The sequence below is a fragment of the Rhincodon typus genome, chromosome 40 (genome assembly GCF_021869965.1).
Source record: "Rhincodon typus isolate 14 chromosome 40, sRhiTyp1.1, whole genome shotgun sequence".
Lineage (NCBI taxonomy): Eukaryota > Metazoa > Chordata > Chondrichthyes > Orectolobiformes > Rhincodontidae > Rhincodon > Rhincodon typus.
The window spans coordinates 15,986,935-15,994,144 of NC_063371.1; positions in this window are offsets into that span (position 1 = coordinate 15,986,935).

Below are 7,210 nucleotides of genomic sequence, written 5' to 3' on the forward strand. Positions count from 1 at the left end.
CAGCACTCCTCCAGTGAGCTCTGTTCTTACAGCACTCCTCCAGTGAGCTCTGTTCTTACAGCACTCCTCCAGTGAGCTCTGTTCTTACAGCACTCCTCCAGTGAGCTCTGTTCTTACAGCACTCCTCCAGTGAGCTCTGTTCTTACAGCACTCCTCCAGTGAGCTCTGTTTTTGCAGCACTCCTCCAGTGAGCTCTGTTGGGCTGCAGCTGGGCATCTTTTGCTTTGCAAGGAAGGTAGCTGCTTTTGTACAACAGAGGGCAGAGGTGATGCAAAATGCCAAGCATCACTAGTCAGGGATGGATTCCTTCTCGTGTGGATTGCCACAGACTAGGAAATCAGTTTTGGTTAAAGGTCGCTTGCTCGAATGAACCAGAGAGTTGCTTTCAGGGTTTATCTCTCATCTCCCCTCCTGTTAAATGCCAAGTACTGAAACCTGTGGCTTTCCAGAGAAAAGTGAGTACAGCAGATGAAGAGGTAAGCTCTTGAGGTGTTTTCATTATTAAACTTAGTGATCTCGCTGATTGTTGGTGAGGGTCTCAATGTAATCTCTTTGTTCTCACTGTTTTTATGTCAAGAGGGGGCATGAGGTCAGCTTGAAGTGTACCAGGCCAGTGACTGTCCACACTGAGGCATTGATGGATTGCTCAGATTGGCAGTTTGCTGCTAGAGAGAATTCTGAGTAAGAGCAAGAGAGTTGGCTCTCGCATTGATCTTTTGTTCACAGCAGATGTCTTCAAACATAGGCATTTGTGGGGCTTTGAGTTCAGTCTTTGACTGTCTGTGAACAACTGACCACATTCCAGACAACATTGGTGTCATTCAATTTGCATCCGAGCAGTCCAAGCCACCCCTTTTCTGCCAACCTAAGATCTAATGTCCAACACGAGCTTCAAGCGAATGCAAGTTTGCCACAGTCGGATTTCGGGGGCTGTTGGTTTGAGATCATAGACTGCGGGGTAGAAGCTTCCTCAAATTGAAATTATAATGGGGAGAAAGGGCCTTCAGAGAAACCTGACCCTCTCCTCACTGTTTTAACCACTTGACTTCCAATTCAACACAAAGATTATTATTTTGGTGTCTTTTCTTTTAAGAAAGAAAAGTTCTTTTTGCAGAGTCTTTTAAAAAAATGTGCTGTTACTGTTCCCCTTTTGTAAGAAAGAAAAGGACAGCTCCCCACAGGACAGACATTCGACATTGATACTGTTGGTTAAAAAGAGTTTCATTAACTTGTGTTTTTTTGTAAGTGCACTGAGAAAACTGTCACAGTTTCCAATTTAGCATAGTGATAAGATAATAGTGAACTTTTCTTGTAAAAAAAAAAATTTGCATTAAAAATCCAAGTTTGGTTTTATTAGCTGGAGCTGCAGATGTGTGTTCCTGTCCTGACATTCAAATGTGATGTTTTGGTGTGTGTGAAGTGTTTAAGGTGTGGAAGAGGAGGCACAGATAGACCCAGACTGGAAAATGATGACAGATTTCCCTCCCAAAAGACCCTGAGAGGGGTCATTGAGTTTGTCTAACAATCCAACAACTTTGCGGTCACTTCACTGAAACCAGACTTTCATTTTCTATTGCTCATGCTAACTTCAAATGATCAAACTACAGCATGTGAGATCGCTTACTTGCACTGAATTTCCATTCCAAACGTATGATGACCATACTGTCTCATAGCGCACTATATCCCACTGGGAGATAACCCAGTTAGTCGTTCCAGGGTAACTGTTTGGTCCTTGTCATTCCTTTGTAGCATTGCTGCTGAAGGATCCTTGGAGGACAGTGATGTATTCTGAATGCTCCTTTCCACCCTGATGAGAAAGTTATGCTTGCATGTAAATTAGGAACAGGAGTAGGCCACTCGGCCCTTCAGCCTGCTCCACCATTCGGTAAGGCAATGACTGATCTGATTTTAAACTTACATCCACATTACTGCCTACCCTTGATAACCTTTCACCCCTTGCTTAATAAGAATCCGTCCACCTGTGCCTTAAACCTGTTCAAAGGTTCTGCTTCCATCTCCCTTTTGGAGCAATCCAAAGACTCATGACCCTCTCTGAGCAAAAGTCTTGGCTCATATCTGTCTTCAAACAGTGACTTCTGGTACTGGGTTCTCCCGTAAGAGGAAACATCCTCTCCACATGTCCTCTGTCAAGACCCCTCAGGATTTTTTTTATTATTTGTTTATGGAATGTGGCGTTGCTGCCTAGGCCAGCATTTATTGAGAAGAACCAACCACATTGCTCTGAGTCTGGAGTCACATGTGGGCCAATCCAGTAAAGGGCATTAGTGAACTGAATGTTTTTACAGCATCAACAGCGATTACGTGGTCACCATCAAGAGTTTTTTAAAATGTTATTCCAAATTTTAACGTATTTGAATTGCCATGCCACCTGCTGTGGTGGGATTCGAACCCTTGTCCAGAGAACATTAGCCTGTAGCTCTGGATTACTCGTGGCATTGCCACCATCTCCCCAAGATATGTGCTTCAGTCAAGTCACTTGAGCAAACATTGCCATGGCTTGGAGAACAGTGAGGTGCCTGAACTGCGTAATACTTTACTGGGAGGAGGATATGATCAGTAAACAGTAAAGAGTGAAAAATGGTCAAGTCACTCAGGATGCCTCCACTTCACAAGGGGTGTGTGTGTGTGTGTGTTTGTGTGTGTGTGTGTGTGTGTGTGTGTTTGTTTGACAGAGGGTGTGTGTGTCTGTGTGTGTGTGTGTGTATTGCTGATTTCTGAAGTCACCATCGCAGAGGTTGAGTTTCTGCTGATGAATCCTGTGGTAATTTTTGTGTGTTTCTTTGGTGACACTACTTGGGGAGTGAGAGGAACTTCAGAAACCAGTCACCAGCGTCTGTGTTTCCATTGTGAAAGTTGATTTGGAAAATGAAATAAGTGATTTTGCTGTGGCAATTCACTGGCATAAAGTTCCATGAAAAGAAAAATGTGGCAACAGTAAATAAGGATTGTGTGCACAAACCACATTCCCCAGTCAAAGTTTTGGAATTCTGAATTCAAAGATTAATGGAATTATGCTACAACTTGGGCAAAGCCAACAGACAGAATTAAGTTTTCCTTTCTAAACCAGCAACAGCAGCAACCTCCGATTCTGTATAACACAATTCTTGGCTTTGCTGTGGGCACCACAACAAAACTCAGGACGGCTTTCAACAGACACCTGAGCTTCATGAGAACTCAGTGGTGTGTACAAAACCACAAACAAGGTGGTTCTACATTGTGAGATAACAAGGTGTAGAGCTGGATGAACACAGCAGGCCAAGCAGCATCAGAGGAGCAGGAAGGCTGACGTTTCGGGCCTAGACCCTTCTTCAGAAAATTCAATGCACCCAGATCTTGCTGCAGAAATTTCACCTTCGATTGGCAAGTTATAGCGTGGAGGAGTACGGAAACCTGAAAGCAATCCTCTGTGGATGAATTTCACAGGGCAAGCAACATCGAGGTGTGCAATGCAAGTGCTGCAGGGATGCACCAAAAACCAAAAGGCTTCCAATCTTCTGCACGACAGTGGGAAAACACTGCGGCCTATGTGGAGGCAACCACTGGAATTAGGTTCAGCATGATATGAGGACTGTCCAAATTGAGCACAAACTTCCAGTGTGCCCAGAGGAAAACCAGAGGTGACTCCCACCACCCCCCAATAACCAGCAATGACTTAGTGAGCTGTGGGTGCCCAGGTCAATCCCGATTCACACTTTTCAGTCGTGTGAGAACCCAGCGAAGCCAGTTAAATCATTTCCAGCTTCAAGAGAATCCAAGAACAAGAACGCTGCCACAATGGAAGGAAGTTAGAGTTGGATGGTGGATGGATGGACCCAGGGCTGATTACAGTTGAGAACATTTTCTGATGGATTCCCCCTGTCGTTTGGCTTAAATGTGAGCTATTCATTGTCAATTGCTCAACTGTAGCTCCAGAATGAGTGGTGCCAACTGGCAAAGTTTTCAGCTGCTGTAACAGCAAGGGATGTTCAATAACTATTCCTACAGCACTGTGTGACAAACTCAGGCAGGAAGTTACCATTGTCCCAGAGGATCAGAGGCTGCTCTCAAGAGGTAGACAACAATTGGTGAGTGTAACCTGAGGGTCACCACATGTCAGACAAGGCGCAAGGTTGAGCCTATATGGTATGGGAATTGAACCCATTGCTGTTGGTGTCATTGCATTACAAATGAACCATCCAGTCATCTGAGCTAAATGAGCCCCCAAAATACTCTCAAACATTTACCGCACCCACTCAGAAACAGAAGTCAGAATGACAACATCGGTGGGCCACTTTAATACACATTGCCAAATGCATTCCAAATGATTCTAATCTGTACTCTCTACCTAGACTAGTCGCACTGTGTATTGTTATACACTAGATGTCTTTTAACTCAATAATGCTTCACTGACATCTGTCAGCTGGATAAATCGAAAGAGATGTGATCATAGAATCCCAACAGTGTGGACACAGGCCCTTTGGCCCAACAAGTCCACACTGACCCACAGAGCATCCCACCCAGACCCATCCCCCTATAACCCACCCAATCGACACATCCCTGAACACTACGGGCAATTTAGCATGGCCAATCCACCTAACTCGCACATCTTTGGACTGTGGGAGGAAACAGGAGCACCCAGAGGAAACGCGCAGACATGGGGAGAATGTGCAAACTCCACACAGGCAGTCGCCCAAGGGTGGATTTGAACCCGGTCCCTGGCGCTGTGAGGCAGCAGTGTTAACCACTGAGTCACCGTGATGTAGGTCAGGTGAAGCTGCAAGGTCAGAGTCGAGAGACTTCATTGAGTGAGACAGAGTGAGTACCTGGAAATTTGGGTCAAAGTGGGAATTCAACTGGTAAATCTTTTAAATGTGTAATTGTAGAGTAAAAGGCTGAATCAGACCCAGAACTAATAGCCCTTAGAACAGTTAGATAAACCTAGTTAAATAGACAGCTGCCTGATATCAGTAGTTAATTATCAAAAACTTAAAATTGCTTGCCTGCATTAGCTATGGATTACTGTAGCAAGAAGTTCAGAAAAACAAGTGACTCTTCAGCGTCCTCTACCTAAGAAGGTCCATTTTGGACAGTAGAAGGATGGATCAGGATACTTTCTAGATGGTATGAAGTTAAATGCAATGGATTTTGGTGTTTAGATCTTTAAAATACCACAAACAGGTACAGAAAATCATCAATAAAGCTAATGGAATGCTGGCTTTTATATCTAGAGGACTGAGTACAAGGATGCAGACATTAAGCTGAAGTTATACAAAACCCTGGTTAGACTCCACTTGGAGTACTGTGAGCAGATCTGGATACTGCACTTTAGGAAGGAGATATTGGCCTAGGAGGGAATACAATGTAGGTTTACAAGAATGATTCCTGGACTTTAGGGGTTAAGTGATGAGGTGAATATATGCAAATTAGGCCTGTTTCCTCTAGATTTTAGAAGGTTAAAGGGTGATCTGATTGAAGTCTTCAAGCTATTAACAGGAAAAGGCACGATAGATAAAGACAAACTGTTACCACTGGTTGGGGATTCTTGAACTAGGGGCATAGTCTGAGAATTAGGTCCAGACTGCTCAGGAGAGATGTTAGGAAGCTCTTCTACACACAAAGGGTGGTAGATGTCTGGAACTGTCTCTTTCACAAATAGTAGTGGATCCAGGATCAGTTGTTAATTTTAAAGCTGAGATAGGTAAATTTTTAAGCAAAAGTATTCAGGGATATAAGCCAAAGGCAGGTGTTTGAGGTGAGGCCATGGAGCAACCAGGATCCCATCATTGATGGAACAGGCTTGAGAGGCTGAATGGCCTACTCCCCTCCTGTATTGCTAAGGGCTTGTTCAAAGTGCACTGTCAGTCAGGGAGACTTCATCAAAGTTAAATTGAGACACAGTGAGTGGTCAAAGTGGTGCAAAGAGGTGTTTTCATTTATGTTTACTGCGAGAAATGAAGCCTGCAGAGTGTGGGGTGAACAGGAGAGGAAATTGGGTGTGGATCGAGTGGCCAAGCTGCACTGAGCCCAATGACAGTCAGTCTTCATGTGTATAGTAAAGCGACTGATTGGTAATTCTGAGGAAGGGTCACCAGACCCAAAACGTTAACTCTGCTTTTTTTTCTTCACAGATGCTGCCAGACCAGCTGAGCTTTTCCAGCAACTTCTGTTTTTGTTACTGATTGGTGAGTAGGTTTGGGCAGTATTTCCAATCTTTAAAGTGAAAGTTGGGTATTTATGTTGAAGTCTTGTTTCTCAGAGAGAGAGAGAGAGAGAACATCTTGGAAAATTTTCATTGTAAGTCTATACTTATTCTAAGAGTAACAAATAGGTTTTTTTTACTGTTATGGCATGGCAGGTCACTAGAGTGTCCCAGACCATCACATCTGCAGGAAGTGTCACTGACTGCACTGTGTTTCGGAACATGGGCAGCGACTTGAGTCGCTGTTGTGTATCTGCATAGAAAACAGGAATAGGGAGGTGGTCTCATCACAAATTCGAAGTGTACAGGCAGAGAGGGGTTTGGGGTCTACCAGGCAGTCTGAGCAAACCAGGCAGGCAGTGCAGGAGTACCCTGAGTCATGTTTGCCAATCAGTATGCCATTTTGGAAACTAGTGAATGCCGTGGTTCCTCAGGGGAGTGCAGCCAGAGACAAGCCCAGGGCGCCACTTGCATCTCAGCTGTATGTGGCAGGAGAAGGAAGAGCAATAGTTATAGGGGATTCCGTACTCAGGATCAGACAGGAGTTTGTTTCAGTGATAGTACTCCAGGATGGAGTGTTACTTCCTGGGGCTAAGGATGTCATGGAGCATCTGCAGGATGCTCTCCTTGGGAAGGAGTTTCGTCCAGAAGTTATGGTCCACATTGATATCAACAACATCAGGAGGAAGAAGTGTGAGGTCCTGAAGGCAGATTTTGAGGAATTAGGAGGGAAATTAAAAAGCAGGACCTAAAGCAATAATCTCAAGATTACTCCCATTGCCACACACTTGTGAACATAAGAACAGGAGAATGGATTGTTTGAATGTGTGACTATAAAATTGGTGCAAGAAGGACAGCATCAAATTTCAGGGAATTTGGACCAGAACAGCATCTTGTTTTCCTTCTTTGGGGATTCTGCAGCCTTTAGGACTCAGTATCGAGTCAACAATGTTAAGGCCTGAGCTTCTTCTCCAACGTCCCTTCCCAAACCCACACCCCATACCTTATCAT